This window comes from Homarus americanus, unplaced genomic scaffold (genome assembly GCF_018991925.1).
Source record: "Homarus americanus isolate GMGI-L3 unplaced genomic scaffold, GMGI_Hamer_2.0 scaffold45698, whole genome shotgun sequence".
Classification (NCBI taxonomy): Eukaryota; Metazoa; Arthropoda; class Malacostraca; order Decapoda; family Nephropidae; genus Homarus; species Homarus americanus.
In genome coordinates this window covers 8,164,586-8,181,211 of record NW_024735554.1, presented here as the reverse complement: position 1 = coordinate 8,181,211, position 16,626 = coordinate 8,164,586, and the positions used below count along the sequence as shown (strand labels likewise).

The window sequence follows — 16,626 nt, the reverse complement described above, 5'->3', positions numbered from 1 at the left end:
TACATTAATAGACATATTGGGTGTTTTTGTTTGTTTTTTGTATTTTTTAGTAATAATGTTTCCAGACCTAAATAAGGATGTATTTCCTTCTCTTAGGATCACAGAAGACAACTGAAATGGGATTTTTTTTTGTAAATTTTAGGAAATAAAAATACTTGTGAGGTTGTTCAACCCTTTGATCACGACGGTTTAACCCTTTGACGACAATGACTAAAACCTTTGAGGAAGAAGGTTTAAACTATCACCCCCAAAAGGTTACAGATATAGGACACTGTATCCAAAGTCTAATTAATTAGACTTTCACTCTACCAATATATTTCTCTTGGTATCCCCGAAATAGCAATATATTTCCACCTAACGTAATTCTAACATTTTCTGTGTCGTTCTAACGCGTTTAATATCGTCACCCGGCATCGTATAATTCGCCACCCCGTTACCGTGGCAACTGTAATCCGCTTTAGGCGTCACTTTAAATGTATTGCCAACTTTGGCATTAGGTATTTAAATCCTGTCTTGTGACTCCTGTAATCTTACCAGGTCACGTTGCCAGTCAGTTAATACTCTTGCATTTTGTTCAAGAGTCGAGAAGGATCTTAATGACTTCTGAAATAGAAATGTAACTGTGAAATGTTATTTAGTGAGAGACATTAATGATGATGATGATGATACGAGTAATAATAATGACTATAATGTTGATAATAATGTTAATACATATAATGAGAATAATAGTGATAATAGTGGTAAGTAATGTAATAATAATAATAATAATAATAATAATAATAATAATAATAATAATAATAATAATAATAATAGCAGCAACAATAATACACACAAATATTAATACTCCTCACCACTACCACCCCTATGCTCTCCCCACTACCGGCATCAATCAACACCCCCTCCACTTCCCCCGTGATCTGCTTAGTTGTTTACATGTTGACAGGTGTGTAGTGAGGCAAGCTAACACCCTCTTCCTCCCTCACCCCTGTGTACCCAAGACATAATTAACAACATTGCGTCGTTAGTGTCCTCCGTGTGTGTGTGTGTGTGTGTGTGTGTATGTGTGTGTGTGTGTGTGTGTGTGTGCCACTTACTTATATAGTGTATTGCTCAATTAACACAGTTTTTTTTTCCGCTGATTTAGTCCATTTGGGTAATAATAATAGTTGTTCTTATTACAGCTATTCCCAATTTATTATTATTATAATTAAACTGTTGATAATAAGACCTCAAGAATTATCACATCAAACAATATAATGATCAGTGTTAGAATCAACAGCATTATAAACACTATTCACAGTTCAGGATAATGAATCAATATATCTGGGAGAGAGAAAAAATATCATGGTGACACTTTTACTAAAGGTCATAGGTCAGAGGGTCAATGCAGCGCCTGCCCCTTGTGCTATAAGGGGGTCTGGTTCGACGCTCTGGTACAGTACTTCCCATTGTCCACACAGCTGCGAGTGAGGAAGTGACGTTGGTTGACTGCTGTGGTGGTCATATTCCCTCCTCGTGTGCCCTTAACGAGAGGTCGGGTCTATGGAATATATTTTCATTTCAAAAGTCAAGGTCAATGATATAATGAGGAGAATATAGAAAGTAAATGAAATATTGTTGGTAGTTTAAACACTTATGTGACATTTATAACGATGGTAAGTCCTGTTTCCCCATGGCGGCTCGAGGTGGTTGAGAAATAACAGGAAATACATACACACACTCGCCTATTACTTGCTGTTATTCCTTCTCTACAACTACTTTAAGAGATGTGTTCTGTCAGTGTTGTTATTCTTACACACGAGGCTTCAAGACATCCATTTGGTTTATCTAGGTCATGTTTACAAAGTTTTCCTTGTTATCAATATCATTTAAATTTTCTCTCTTTTCATTATTATTCTTGTTTTGTTTTTATTTGTACTTATTCAATATTTTCGTTAATAATGATTATATAAAATATGACAAGATTTTTGTTTTTTTAAGAGTAATTGCTTATATTATATTTTTAATTCCAGTTCGTATATATTTTATTTCTCAATGCGACAAAACTTTTTAACTTTACTAGGTCGAGGAAACAAAAAAAGGTCGAACATGATATTCTTGTTTAATTCACTCATTTACAACTGCATAAATGCATGACATTAGAAACTGTGCCACTGTTTTATCCATTATAGATTCATCTAATTACCCAGATAAAAAATGCAGATATCCTTTTTTGAGTAGATGTAATCAAAGGAGACGATAGAATTATCCAGAAGTCAATATCGTTTTATCTCTTTCTGTGTAAACGCCAGAACGGTTCTATGATCCTTACCTCTAGCCGAAGGAAAACTCGTCCTAATGTGAGGTGTTGGTAAGGGTGGATTTTTCCTCCCTCAACAAGTAAGGGAAGGGTCCTTCTGCCTCTCTGCTCTTGCAATATTGACCGAATGACTTGCATCATTATCTTCAAGGAGAAGCACAAGGAGGAGGGAGAGGGTATTGTGATCATTTCGTTCCTTAGTCAATCGATCATCAGTTAACCATTGAGTCAGCAAGTTTTATAGTCATTTGTGACCTATTCAGTCGGTCAGTGAGTCAGTCGGTCTGCGAGTCAGTGTGTCAGTCGATCAGTCAGTCATTTAGTGTGTCCTTTTCACCATTCAAAACCTCATAAATATCTACACACCAGACACAGTATTAATATATCATGTTTCACCATTTTAATCATTTACGAATAACGTGGTAACATGTACTGTATGTTCTGCCTACGTTAGATTCATTATCCAGTTCAGACTCTACTTTTATCAGTTCAAACTCCACCTTTACCAGTTCAAATTCCACCTTTACCAGTTCAAATTCCACCTTTACCAGTTCAAATTCCACCTTTACCAGTTCAAATTCCACCTTTACCAGTTCAAACTCCACCTTTACCAATTCAAATTCCACGTTTTCTAGTTCAGAGTCCTCCTTAACCAATTCGAACTCCACCTTTACCAGTCAAAACTCCACATATCCCTATTTAAACACCACTACTTTCATCCACTTACAATTCCACCAACCCGGGCATCACGAGGTTAAAAGAACTCCCAACTGAGTCGCGTTTCAGCAGATGAAAGAAAAGACGATTGTGGGAGTTATTTCTGTGAGGGAGAGACGGCCATCGGTCTCCGTCAGGACTTGAGCCGACGCCACCATTACTCATGTGAAGAACAATCCCTCCGCTAACCTCCTCCTTCTTGTCCCAGAATTCCAAATGTTACCTACAGGTGGTTTTTTGTAAAGTGTGTGTAATACTAATACTACTACTAATAATAATAATAATAATAATAATAATAAACGGTTTATTAATAGAGTTGCAGCTGGTGGCTAAAAATATACAGACTTACATTTGATTTAGACATAATGATATAATATGCATTGAATACATTTCCAGGGCTGTACAGTACATAAATGGCGGACTGCGCGAGTTGGGTGGGGGGCTGCACGTGGCAGGAGGTGGCGATGGCGAGGGTGGTGCAGCAGTCCACGGCCAAACCTTTCCAGTGCTTGGTGGTGGAGGTCACTGAGGGATGGCATTTCCAGGGTGGAGAGAGCATTGGCGTAGCCGGAGTATTCTGCGCCGAGCATGATTCTGCAGGCCCTTTTCTGTACCTTCTCTAGCTGACGTTGTTGGGTGGAGTTGAGAGAAGACGACCAGGCTGGTGACGCATACGTTAGTTTGGGGAGAATAAAGGCGTTGTAGATGGTCCTCAGCTCTGGCGTGGGTGTCCCAAGTGACCTAAGTCTTCGTAGCATGTAGAGACGGTACGAGGCTGCCTTGACTGTGTTATTTACATGGGCCTTCCAGTCAAGTTTGTTGTCTATAGTTACACCCAGGAGTTTGGCAGACTACACCAGCTGGAGAGGATGGGCACCCACTGTGACTGCTGGGGCTTGCACTGGAGTGGTGGCGGTATTGATGTGCATGACTACGGTTTTGGTGTGGTTGATGGTGACCTTCTTCTCCGTAGTCCATGCCTGTAGCCTGTCCAGGGTGCCTTGGAGCGATGAGTAGTCTGGTGCGGTGTTGTCCACTGTGTGTGTGTGTGTGTGTGTGTGTGTTTTGTGAGGTGTCTTTGTGGTGTACGAGTATGTTTTTTGAGGTGTTTTACAAGTGTGTTTGTTCAGTGAGGTATTGTACAGATGTGTTTTTTGAGGTGTCTTACAGTTGTGCTTATTCAAATGGTCTGGGGTTACAAATATTGCTATAGATGTTTAGTACGCATTACAAATATTACTACTGTTAATGCAGTTGTTTTCATAAGATTATATTACTACATGAGTCATTAAAAACCACCCAGAACCATAGCATGTAAGTGACTTTAAGTGACTTTACTACAGGTGTTTTATAAGGTTCTTTCAAATGTCTTTTTCAAGGAATCGAAAGGCAGCCAGAAGCGTCCTGGCGAGAGCGTTGACTTCCAAATGTTGCCTACGATTGGCTTTGTGCATATGTTGGCTCGTAAAATTTACTGCATGTCTGGGCTTTGATACACGACTACAGATATCTCTGCAGGCATCATGACCTTGAAATATTCCTAGGAATGCTTTCACTGAATTTTAAATGTTACGAGAAGTGCTTTTGTGTGTATGTTGAATTATAAACCTGCATCAGGTGACTGTAAAACTATCACTTTTTTGTTACAGATAGTTTTGAGAGGTTGCGGGATCGTGAATATTGATGGAGATATTTTAACGAGTTTGAGGCAGCAATGTCTTTACCTGAGTGTTCACATGTTCAGGTAGTGTCACTGATATTAGGTGTGAACCCATACCAGTGGTATAACCATAGTACCACAGTACCTGCCTCACCTGGCTGACGCCCCTGGGTTGAGTCGTAAATGTATCATAGTGTACTTGGGAGGTGTAACTTGAATAAAAGTGTCGTAGTCCTTCGTAAAAAAATCATATGAACACAAGGGCCTCACAGGTGTTTCATGAGGAAAATGAAGATGCTTTAAAGAGGGTAAGATCTTCCCGCTACAACAGGTGATGATACCATCATACATGCTGTAGTTATGTACGACATCTATCATCATGTTTCAAGGGAGACTTAATGTTGAATTCACACTTGGATTTGTATGAATGTAGTATTATCCAGGAATAAACAGGTCACAGGTCACACCAGCAGTGTGGAATTATTGTGCAAAGAGTCGTATGTAAAGATTAGGTAGATTGACATATATATTGGACAATAAAATTATCAAACAGAGACAAACGAAAAGAACGATATGTGCAGACACACACACCCAGAAACAGAATATATATATATATATATATATATATATATATATATATATATATATATATATATATATATATATATATATATATATATATATATATATATATATATATATATATATATATATATATATAAGCAAAGAAACAACTAAAGCAGATACCGAAAAAAGTATAAAATCATATAAAACCACAAGCCGCCCCTGGGTCGCTGATGCTCGCCTCCACTGCTTTAATTCTATATTAGAACAAATATAAAGCTAAAGCAATTCCTAAAAAAAACATGAAAAATAAAAGGGCAATGTAGGGGTTGGAATAAGGCCGCAAGCACAGGGAAGAGTGCCATTCGCCATCCCCCCCCCTCTCTCTCTCTCTCTCTCTGTTACTCAACTGATCAATTATGAATCAGTAGCTTGAATTTTTTACTTTGTGCTGTGTAGCATAGCGCCCAGCCCTCCTGCCCTCACACGCTACCTGGCATGACGCTCCTGACTAATGGAAATCATTAACCTGGTGCGTCGTCGAGTAAGGAAAACAAACCCGTGATGTGGAACAGTCGTACCTAGCCATGTCGTGGAGTTGTCGTGTCTTAGTCAAACAAGTAAAACACACCTGTCGTAGAGTAGTCAGGTATTAGTTAAACAAGTAAAACACACCTGTTGTAGAGTAGTCAGGTATTAAACAAGTAAAACACACCTGTTGTAGAGTAGTCAGGTATTAAACAAGTAAAACACACCTGTTGTAGAGTAGTCAGGTATTAAACAAGTAAAACACACCTGTTGTAGAGTAGTCAGGTATTAGCTAAACAAGTAAAACACACCTGTTGTAGAGTAGTCAGGTATTAGCTAAACTAGTAAAACACATCTGTTGTAGAGTAGTCAGGTATTAAAGAAGTAAAATACATCTGTTGTAGAGTAGTCATGTATTAGCTAAACTAGTAAAACACATCTGTTGTAGAGTAGTCAGGTATTAAACAAGTAAAACACACCTGTTATAGAGTAGTCAGGTATTAGCTAAACAAGTAAAACACACCTGTTATAGAGTAGTCAGGTATTAGCTAAACTAGTAAGACACACCTGTTGTAGAGTAGTCAGTTATTAGCTAAACAAGTAAAACACACCTGTTATAGAGTAGTCAGGTATTAGCAAAACAAGTAAAACACACCTGTTGTGCATCTGCTGCGTCGAGTCGCTGTAAAAGCTTAAATTTACATATTCAGAGTTTCTTTAGTGCACTTGATAACCTTTAAGGCCTATGACAACACTAGGAAATATCCACAGAGGGTTGACAAAATAACCCGGGGGCCTCCAGTAACTTAATTCAATAACCTGAGAACAAACACTATCCTGAAGGTGCTTAAGTACACTTGTAAGTAGGTTATTTATGTCCTATAAACAATGTAGAAGAAACGATAACTATGTTTTTATTTGTTCACCATCCAGCCTCAAAGATCACTACAGCAACACAGTATCTTTCATTACTATTGTCTGTATGTCTAAATCTATGTGTGATACTATACTTCTCCAAGCACTCTTTAATTTTTCCTTCGTTCCATTTCTCCGTCTCTCCCTCCCTCTCTCCCTCCTTCCTTCCCTCTCTATCTCCCTCCCTCCATCCCTCCTTCCATCTATCCGTTTCTCTTGGGTAGATGTTCTTAAAACTCTCAACAAGTGACGATAAACAAGAATTTATAACAACAAAATGAAAACAAAAGTGGTTAGGGTTAAGTCAAAGCTGCTTTAGTGTGGGGTTTAAATAGGTTGGGATTATGTGGAATAAGACGCATATAGAAAAGAAAATCTCCCTCACAAGGAAAATAATGTTGTCAGTCAATCAGGAAGGAAGGAAGGAATGGCCTCGGGCTGACTAACGAGCCCCCCCCCCCCATGAAAAAAAAGACCTGGTTTGTTTTGTGTATTTTTTTTTCTCGTTCCAGTCTATCTTTTCCTTAAACCAAAAATAAAATATTCATCTTTTCGTAAAACGTCAGACTAAGCTTCAGGCGCTCTAGAACTACTGTATTTTAGTGGAAGTCTGGCGGCATTCTGTTGGTACTCTGCTGACATTCTGAGGGCACTCTAGCGTGGAACTCTGGAGGTACTCTGGCGGTACTCTGGAGGTGCTCTGGTGGTACCCTGGCGGCACTCTGGAGGTACTCTGGCGGCACTCTGGAGGTACTCAGCCGGCACTCTGGGAGTATTCTGACTGCACTCTGGGGATATTCTGGCAGCACTCTGGAGGCATTAATCCCAGCTTTTCCGCTCATCCACACTGATGTTTCACCCGCCTACATCACCGTACACTCAAGCACAGCAATCCAATCACAACTGCTTTATCCGGATTTTTCATGCAATTATGCAATTTCTCGAAAGTTAAACCTTCCTCTAACCACTCCCCCCATCCCTGGATTACACCCCCCCACCACCCGCCCCTTACAGACACACGTTGCATGCAAACTCGTGAACTATTTGCAATTGTGATTGGCTGTTGGAATTTCCGGTCGAGCAAGCGAGGTAACGAGTGGTCAAATGGTTCGCCCGTCGAGTGGCACAAACGTATTACTGCCAGTTCAACTTTTGTTCTATGGTGGCTCTGTTAGTAGGCCGTATAGCGAGGGCTCAAACATTTTTGGGTGTGATATGTCTAAAGGCAACCGTTTTGTATTTTTTTTTTGTCTCTTCCTCTAGATATATAGCAACTTTTAGGGTTAAATCTGAGTAAAACTATTTCTCTAGTCGTTTTTAATTTCTGTAAATTAAGTTTATTTTTTTTACCTTTATATTTAGGGATGATTTTCTTTTTCGCTCTTTAAAAAACTATAGTAACGTTGTGTCTATAGTCAAAATATAGCTATTATTTATTATATATTAATATCTTACTGTAGATATGGCTACTCTTTGTTTAATCTTTTATAAATTTGGCTCTATTTGGCTACATCAGAACATAACGATTTTTCATTTGTGTTCTTCAAAATAAATACAGCAACTTTTGTTCTACGAATGAGCATAACTACATTTTCCCCATTACTACAATTTAGCGATTTTTTTTCCAGCATATAAGCCTACCTAGTACATTACATTTTGTATTTATTAATATCGAATGCCTATTTTTGGGGGGGTGGTGTGGACTTTGAACTTGAAATATATACCTTGTCTATAGAGTTATAATAATGTTTTGCAATATATCGGAATACCACGATTACTTGCAATACATCCGATAACAGCAATTACTATCGAATCTGTGAAATCTGAAGACAAAAAAATAAGTTGTTTATAAAAGCAATATACTTTTCCTGTATATAATCGGAAGTCTCAGGAGTCGGTGTTTATACTGCATTAATTATCTATTTTAAAGAAGTAAAACTCATATAATTTGGCCCAACTTCAAGATATATATACTGTATATATATATACTTTTCATTAAAAATAATATCTTAAAAGTTATTTCAGTTCTAATGCAACCTCATTAAAATCATTGAAAGAGAAGTTTATAGATTTCTAAAGAGACGATATCACCCACCCGCTACTTTTATCATAGTTACTCGACTTAGGAAGCGTCTCCTTGGCCAGTAGCTCAATATACGACTACAGTGAAGGGAGGAGAAATACATTACTAATTTCACCTCAGACTAGTCCCTCAAGCTGGTGTTCCCAAATGTATTCACCTAAATGTAGTTTTTAAACATAAGGAAGTGACGCCATTACACCTGGTTTAATCTGTCGTATGTAAATAAGAATGTGAGGGATGTATTTCCGCTTATGATGGATTCACTGTACGGCGTCGGGCAGCCCGTGTACAGGAACAAAGAGGAGTTTGACCTACTGGGCCATCAGAGTTGAGAGACTTGCCACAACAGCCATCATCCTCTACACGCCACTCGACTGTCAACAACAAACCAAAATAACAGTTGTTTTGACTTAAATTACAATTGTATATCCTTTCTATTTGTTAGTATACATTTTCTTAATATTGTCCGGTTGTATAATGGAAATACGAAGAAATGTTGTAATAAACGTTATTCATGATGAAATATGTTGTTTCCGAAACCCCCGAAAAAAAGTAATCAGTAAACATGTTCATGCAAATTAAAATCAGGATTATTTCGTTACACATCTGACGAAAATTACGAAATTTCCCTAAAAAAATATACATACTAACCAGGTAATCAGCTTAAGTATAAATGCTAACATGGAACTCTCCATTACAACTTTTTTGTAAATAATCAAATAGTTTGACAAGTCAATAATCCCGAGGATCAACGTATCAAAGCATAAACTGCAAATGGCGATGAATAAAAAGTCTATATTAAAAGCATACTGAACTTTATTTTCCGTTTTTTTATATTTTTCCCTAGACTCTCTAATTGATTGTGAGGAAATTTTCCCCGGAGCAATGTTTACCATTGGCTCAATAACATGTTTTCCAGAGTTGGCACTTTTTTCTTTTAAATGGAGCTGCGGATCAAAGCAGGCACTGACAACCCTAAATGAAAGGGTAATTAATCCCTTGTTGACAATGTCTCTCATGGCGCACCTGTTATTTATGTAATGCCACTTAAACGGGTGAACCCAGGCTTAAAACCGGACGGGAAAATACAAAATATGTCCCCCTATCTTCCTATCCTCACTCTCTCCCTCGCCTCACCTTCCACACATCACTAAACAAAACAAAAAATCAAAAACAAAAATATTCAATATATTTTTATTTAGTCAAACTTCGAAGGCAAAGATGAACTTATTTAATGGAGACGACATCCCACCCTCCCTGCCATCCCTTTTCCATCTCTCCCTTTCTCCATCACTTTCCCCGCCCTTTCTCCATCACTCTCCTCCATCCTTCTCCCCCGCTTTCAGTCTTCCCTTTCCCTCTGTTTCCCTTACTCCCTGCATCTCTTTGACCCATAATTTGACCTTGTTAAGCAGTCTCTGATGAAACACGTCATGTTATTCCGATGAAAAGAACAATAAAAGGGGTAGGGGAGGGGGTAGGGGAGGGGGGAGGGGGAGGAGTGTTATAGGGAGGGAGAGAACGATGGAGAGGGGGAGGGAGGGAATGGGGGGATGACTAGGTACAGAATATATATATATATATATATATATATATATCTTTCTCTCTTTTCCTCCCCCTCCATCTCTTCCTCCCTCAGTCCCTCCTATCCCCCTCCTTTCTCTCTCTCTCCCTCACTCACTCCTATCCTCCCTACCTTTGTCTCTCCCTCTTACACTCCCTTTCACCCCTCCACTTCCCCTCTGTTCCTTCACCCACCACAAGACATCTTGTTTTGTTGTTCGCTTGAATAGGTTAATAAAGGTGGCGGGGACTTGGGATGAATTTATGCAAAATACATCTTCCCTCCCTCCCTCCCTCCCTCCCTCCCTCCCTCCTTCCTCCCCTTTTTAGTACCTCTTGCCCTCCTCTTCCCTCCTCTCTCTCCCTCCTTCCTTATTTCATCCCCCCTCTCTCTTTCCCCCTTTCAGCCAAACGTCCCTGTCTAATATCACCCCTCCTTCCTTCTCTCTTTTCTATCTCCTTCTCTCCTTCCCTTCCTTCTTCCGTATCTCCTTCTCTCCTTCCCTTCCTTCTTCCGTATCTCCATTTAGTCCTTCCATATCTCCCTCCCATCCTCGTTCTATCCCACTCCTACTTCCTTCATCTTCCCCAAGTTCATGGTTCATACTATAATGGCGATCTTCTATGTAAATCATTAAATATACAAACAAAACAAAACAAAAAGAACAAAGAAAAACAAACACATACATAAATCACACACACACACACACACACACACACACACACACACACACACACACACACACACACACACCCAGTAAGCCACCACTCCCACACACACACACACACACACACACACACAATCATCTTGAGGGACAAAATTGAGTTGACATTTTTACTGTAAGGGTAAAGGAGACATCCCACAACACTGCCACTGCCACACACACACACACACACACACACACACACACACACACACACACACACACACCTCCATAACCTGATGCCAACGAGTCCGTCTTAAAATAAACTGTCCAGATATGAGAAACCCAGACACACCATCTTGGGCGAGACATTGTGTGTGTGTGTGTGTGTGTGTGTGTGTGTGTGTTATAGCTATATGTATATCAGTGTTTCTGCCTGTATATATATGTGTGTAAGTGTCTGTGTTTGTTTGTGTATGTGTATCTGTCTCTGTAAGTGCCTGTACTCAAGGGTCCTCCCTACCAACAACCATGGGCAATAATTGTAACAGTAGATAGCTGGCTGGTCTCATTCTCACGGCAAATGGGACGCTGAGGATGTGTTATAGGAGGGGGAAGATGTGTGGTGAGAGGGTAATACGTACTGGAAAGGAAATGGGTTGCTCTTATGAGATGGGCAGTGAGAGAGAGAGAGAGAGAGAGAGAGAGAGAGAGAGAATATTTGTCTCGTAGTTGGGTAGAGAGAACAGGCCCCTGGTGGAAACTGAGTAAGGTAATGTTATTTGTTGTCGTAATGAGATATGGTCGTTCAGGGTCGTGGAGCGGTGGAAGTACCTGAGTAGAGCAATATTCTCTGTTATTGTAAGAGAGCAAGGAGTAAAAAAAATAATTCTACCCAAAGACGTTCAGGTGAAAGTATGGTGACACCCCCCCCCACCACCACCCTGAGGCACTATGAAGAAAGTTTGGTGTATTATAATGAAGTATGGTGTGTTATGGTGTGGTATAGTACACGGTGTGGTAGGGAATTCATTGTAAGGTCTGGTGTGTTATGGTGAGGTATGATGAATTGTGGTGTGTTATGGTGAAATTATGGTGCATAGTGATGAATTAATGGTGTGTGTGTATATTGAAGTAATAGTACATTTTGGTGAATATATGGTGAGTTATGGTGTTAAATTGTGCAATGGTGTGGTTCTGGTTTGGTTGTAGCGTGGCTGTGGTGAAGTATAGTGGCGTGGCTGTGGTGAGGTTTAGTGTGGTTGTGGTGGGATGGAGTGTGGCTATGATGAGGTATGGTGTGGCTGGAGTTTCAAGATGGAGGGTCTGGCTTATTAGATTTACGCCTGATGCTCCAAATTCGTTTTGACAGATAAAACACGTCTCAGGGTGATAGGTTGTGATGAATGTGTTTGCGTGTGTGTGTGTGTGTGTGTGTGTGTGTGTGTGTGTGTGTGTGTGTGTGTGTGTGTGTGTGTGTGTGTGTGTGTGTGTGTGTGTGTGTGTGAACCCCTTCATCTCTATGCACACACGTGTGTGTTTTTTTTTAGCATACCAGTAATGCATACATGTTTACTAATACCTTTCATATGGCACCAGGGTGAACATTCATCTTTTATCATTCTTCTATTTCCTATCCTCGTCCACATTCCCCCCTTTGATGTGTTTCCTCATTCGTTATTCCTAATCCTTTCAGTTTCCATTTTCTCTTTTCATTCTTGGATATTCGATCATAGTTTCATCTTTCTATTCTTTTTCTACTATGCCTTCCTCGTATTTTTCTTTGACTTTAAGCTTTCTGTGTTTTTTTCCGTTTATATTCTACTTTTCTTCACTTCCTTCTCTTTCAGTTTCTTCTTATTCTTCTTATGATATTTACTCTTTTTTCCCCTTCATCTTCATTTCTTCTCCTCTTCCTTCCTCACCCATTTCTTATCCTTCAATCTTTCCTTCTTTCTTTGTCATCTTCTGTTCTGCCTCCATTCTTTTCCTTCTTTTTATTAATAATTTTTCTTCGGTTTTCTCCTTCCCCCTTCCTCTCCTGTGTATTCCACCTTCTGTCTCTGTTTTGTTTTCTCTTCTCCCTCCTTTCTCTCTTATTTTTGCTACCTTTGTCTTCTCTTCTCCCTCCTTCCTCCTCCGTCCTCCTCTATTTGTTAACCTTCTTCTCTTCATCTTTCCTTCTCTCCACCCTCCTTCATCTCCTCTTGTTTCCACCTTCTTCCTCCTTCCTTTTCCTAATCTTCCATCCTCTTCTCTTTCTTTTCTATTCTTCCTCTGTTTCTTCATCACTATCTCTTCTTCCTTCTTCCTCCTTCCTTCTCTTTGTTCTACCTTCTTCCTTCTTCTTTCTCCTTCACCTCGCCTACACATCCATCACCTCACATTAAGCACAGCCTCACCACACACCATCTCCGTCCTGTCATCTGTAAGGACATTGGTATTCTCATTACGTCTGTCTACACTTCTTCAGGCATTGTGTCTTTCTGCTCCCTCTCTTGTCTTCTTCTGTTATTGCTTGTATCCTCTCTCTCTCTCTCTCTCTCTCTCTCTCTCTCTCTCTCTCTCTCTCTCTCTTATATATCATCTCACCCTTTCTCATTTGTCTTTATTACCTACTCTTCTTATTCTTTGCTCTCTCTCTCTCTCTCTCTCTCTCTCTCTCTCTCTCTCTCTCTCTTATTCTTCTCGGTTTTAGTCTCATTTTATCCGCATTATCTCTTCTTTTTCTTCACCCTTGCGTTCGATTCTGGGTTCCATTAACTCCAGCTTATTGCTCGAAGGACTCAGACATCCCAAACATGAGTCCAATCATAAACCGAACACGGAAATAAATCCACATATCCACAGTAAAAGAAAGGATTTAGGTTAGGTTAGGTTAGGCAAGGTTAGGTTAGGTTAGGTTAAAGTTAGATTAGATTAGGGATTAGCTAGGTTAGAAGTGGGGTTTGTTTAGGTAAGGTTAACTAATACTACTCTATTACTACTACTACTACTACTACTACTGTTAATAATAATAATAATAATAATAATAATAATAATAATAATAATAATAATAATAATAATAATAATAATAATAATAATAATAATAATAATAATAAAAATAATAATAAAATAATAATCAACAAACAACAACGAAAACAATAACAAAACAATCAACATCAATAAAAACAATAAAACTACCCATAAAAAAATATAATAACAATGAAAAATAACACTAACAATAATAACAACAGCAATAACACTGATAAATATGACAACATCAACATTTTGCCCACTACACTGGACAGATGCCACGAAACCATGACATACAGCAAATTAAAACACCCAAACACCTAAAATAAACTAAAACTCGATCAATCAGGATAGTAAAGAAGATATAAAATTGATGAATAAACGCAGGGAATGTTAAGAGAACCAAGCAATAAAAGTCAGAAAGTTGGAGAGAGAAGGAGAGTAAATGAAAACATATCACAACCATTGGACACTGCCACCCTGGAGCTGCTCTGTGTTGATAGAGAGAGAGAGAGAGAGAGAGAGAGAGAGAGAGAGAGAGAGGAGCGGGAAGAAGGAAAAGGTCATACGTGGTTGAGAGTAGGTCATCGTGATGTGTATATTTGTGTGACCTGTGATCTTTTTTTGTGAAATTTTGTGGCCTTTACTATTCATTTACAGTCCAGGGTAAGCTATGGTGTTTAAATAACCTGGATCTTATTTTTTTTCCCGATTGGTGTGTCTCTATTGAATGTATTAGTAACACTGCTTCAATAGAGACCTAGTAAATAGGTGTTTTCTAGTTAAAGATACCCGATTTGATGACACATGAGGTGTTTGTATTACCCGTATTCGTTCTCTATAGTAATTACCTCATATTGGTTAGAGACCAATAGATACGTGTTCTCTATAGCCATTAGTTAAGGTCTTATATATGCTACGAGGTTTCTATAGCTGCTCAAGCGTTTTCTGTACCCGAATAGCCAATGTAACTCGATAAGGGTAAAAAGCCAGTAGGTGTGCAGGTCTCTAAATAGTCATAGAAACCAGTAGTTGCGGATTATCATAATAGCCATAGAAACCAGGCGGTATGAGTTCTCTAAAAAACGTAGGTCCCATTAACTCTCCTGTCTTTAACAACTATTTGAAATCCAGCCGACAGACATTTGGTCTCTAGCACCCATGTCGACTGTGTGTAAGCGGACAGACAGACAGACAGACAGACAGACAGAGGAACAGATAGACAGATGAACAGATAGACAGAGGAACAGATAGACAGAAAGAGAGAGTGAGACAAGACAAAAATAGAAAGACAAAGGGAGAGGGACAGGAAGAGGGAGAGAAAGAGACAGATAGAGAACAGTAACACTTAACGTCACACTTCCTAGGCCACAGTTCTGACGTCTCTGATTTATTGTTACTGTTCCTGGATGATTAATGGGAAGGATGAGAGGGAGGGTGATGGGGGAGGGAGGGTGAGGGGGGAGGGAGGAGGAGGAAAGGAGGTATATGTCGGATTAAGTTGTTGTTTCATTAATAGGAGAGAGAGAGAGAGAGAGAGAGAGAGAGAGAGAGGGGTGGGGAGGAGGATTTGGTAGGATCAAATATCAACAAAGGAAGGAAAATAGGATGAGATATTGGGGGCATGTCTGTCATGTTCATGGTTCATATAGACCAGAAAACAAAACGTAGCAGCCTAAGAAGTTCAACTAGCGATGAAATAACATCACTGTCTGTTCTGTGCTCGAGAACAGCCGTCCACAAGCTACCGATCATTCAATCTGCGATTCACTCGGTTCTGGAACAGGTTTACACAGCGCACAGATATTGAGGAAATCAAGTCTAGTGACCGGCTAAAGCCTCTCGCTAACTGTTGGCGGAAGCAAAACCTTATTTGATCAGCACAAACTGTCCAGTAGAGTTAGGCTTTATATTGAGGTAAGGGAAGATACGGGTGTTAGTCACTAAAAAGAAAAGATTCAACATTTAATTCTTATCAATGTTTCAACCTTCTGACTTACGTATAATACTGAATAGGTTACCCTTTCTACACTCAAAAAATAAAGAATAAAGGCTAAAATTTACACTGTTTTTACTTATATGATAATAAAAATTTAATATAAATTTCTAGCAAAAAACTTTACCGGTGTTTAAGTAAATATGTATAAAAAAATAAGACACTTCGAAATAAAATAAGGTGTCAAAGGGTTTAGCTAACTCCCCCATCTATCGTTAAGAATAGACTTGGGATGAAACGGGGGAAGTGATTCAGGTCACATCTTAAAGCATTCCACTATCCCCTTTTTTGAATGGGGTCAAGGAACCGTGTATGATAGGAGTTTTGGGAGGGGCAGACCGTGTTGGCTGGTGGTGGGGGTGAGTATAAATTGAGAGCTTCCTGTGTGGTAGGTACGATATCTCAATGCAATTACTGTGTCTAGAAGGAAAATGCGATACTGGGGAGAATTTTGCGATATCTCGGGGGAAATTTGGTACGATATCTCTAAGGAATTTGCGATGTCTGAGGAAATTACGATATCATGGAGGGTATTTGCGATACCAGAGGGAAAACAAAATTGGAGTGCAATACTAAAATGCTGAAATGGAAGTAATCTGAGAACGGAATACTAAATGTACTGAAAGAAAAACAAATTGGAAT

The 16,626-nt window shown here is 39.2% G+C and overlaps 1 protein-coding gene across 1 annotated transcript in view; it reads left to right on the top strand.

Moving 5' to 3' along the window:
• LOC121871477 overlaps positions 1-16,626 on the top strand; it is a 180,025-nt gene that overhangs the window by 57,399 nt on the left and 106,000 nt on the right. The window lies entirely within an intron of this gene.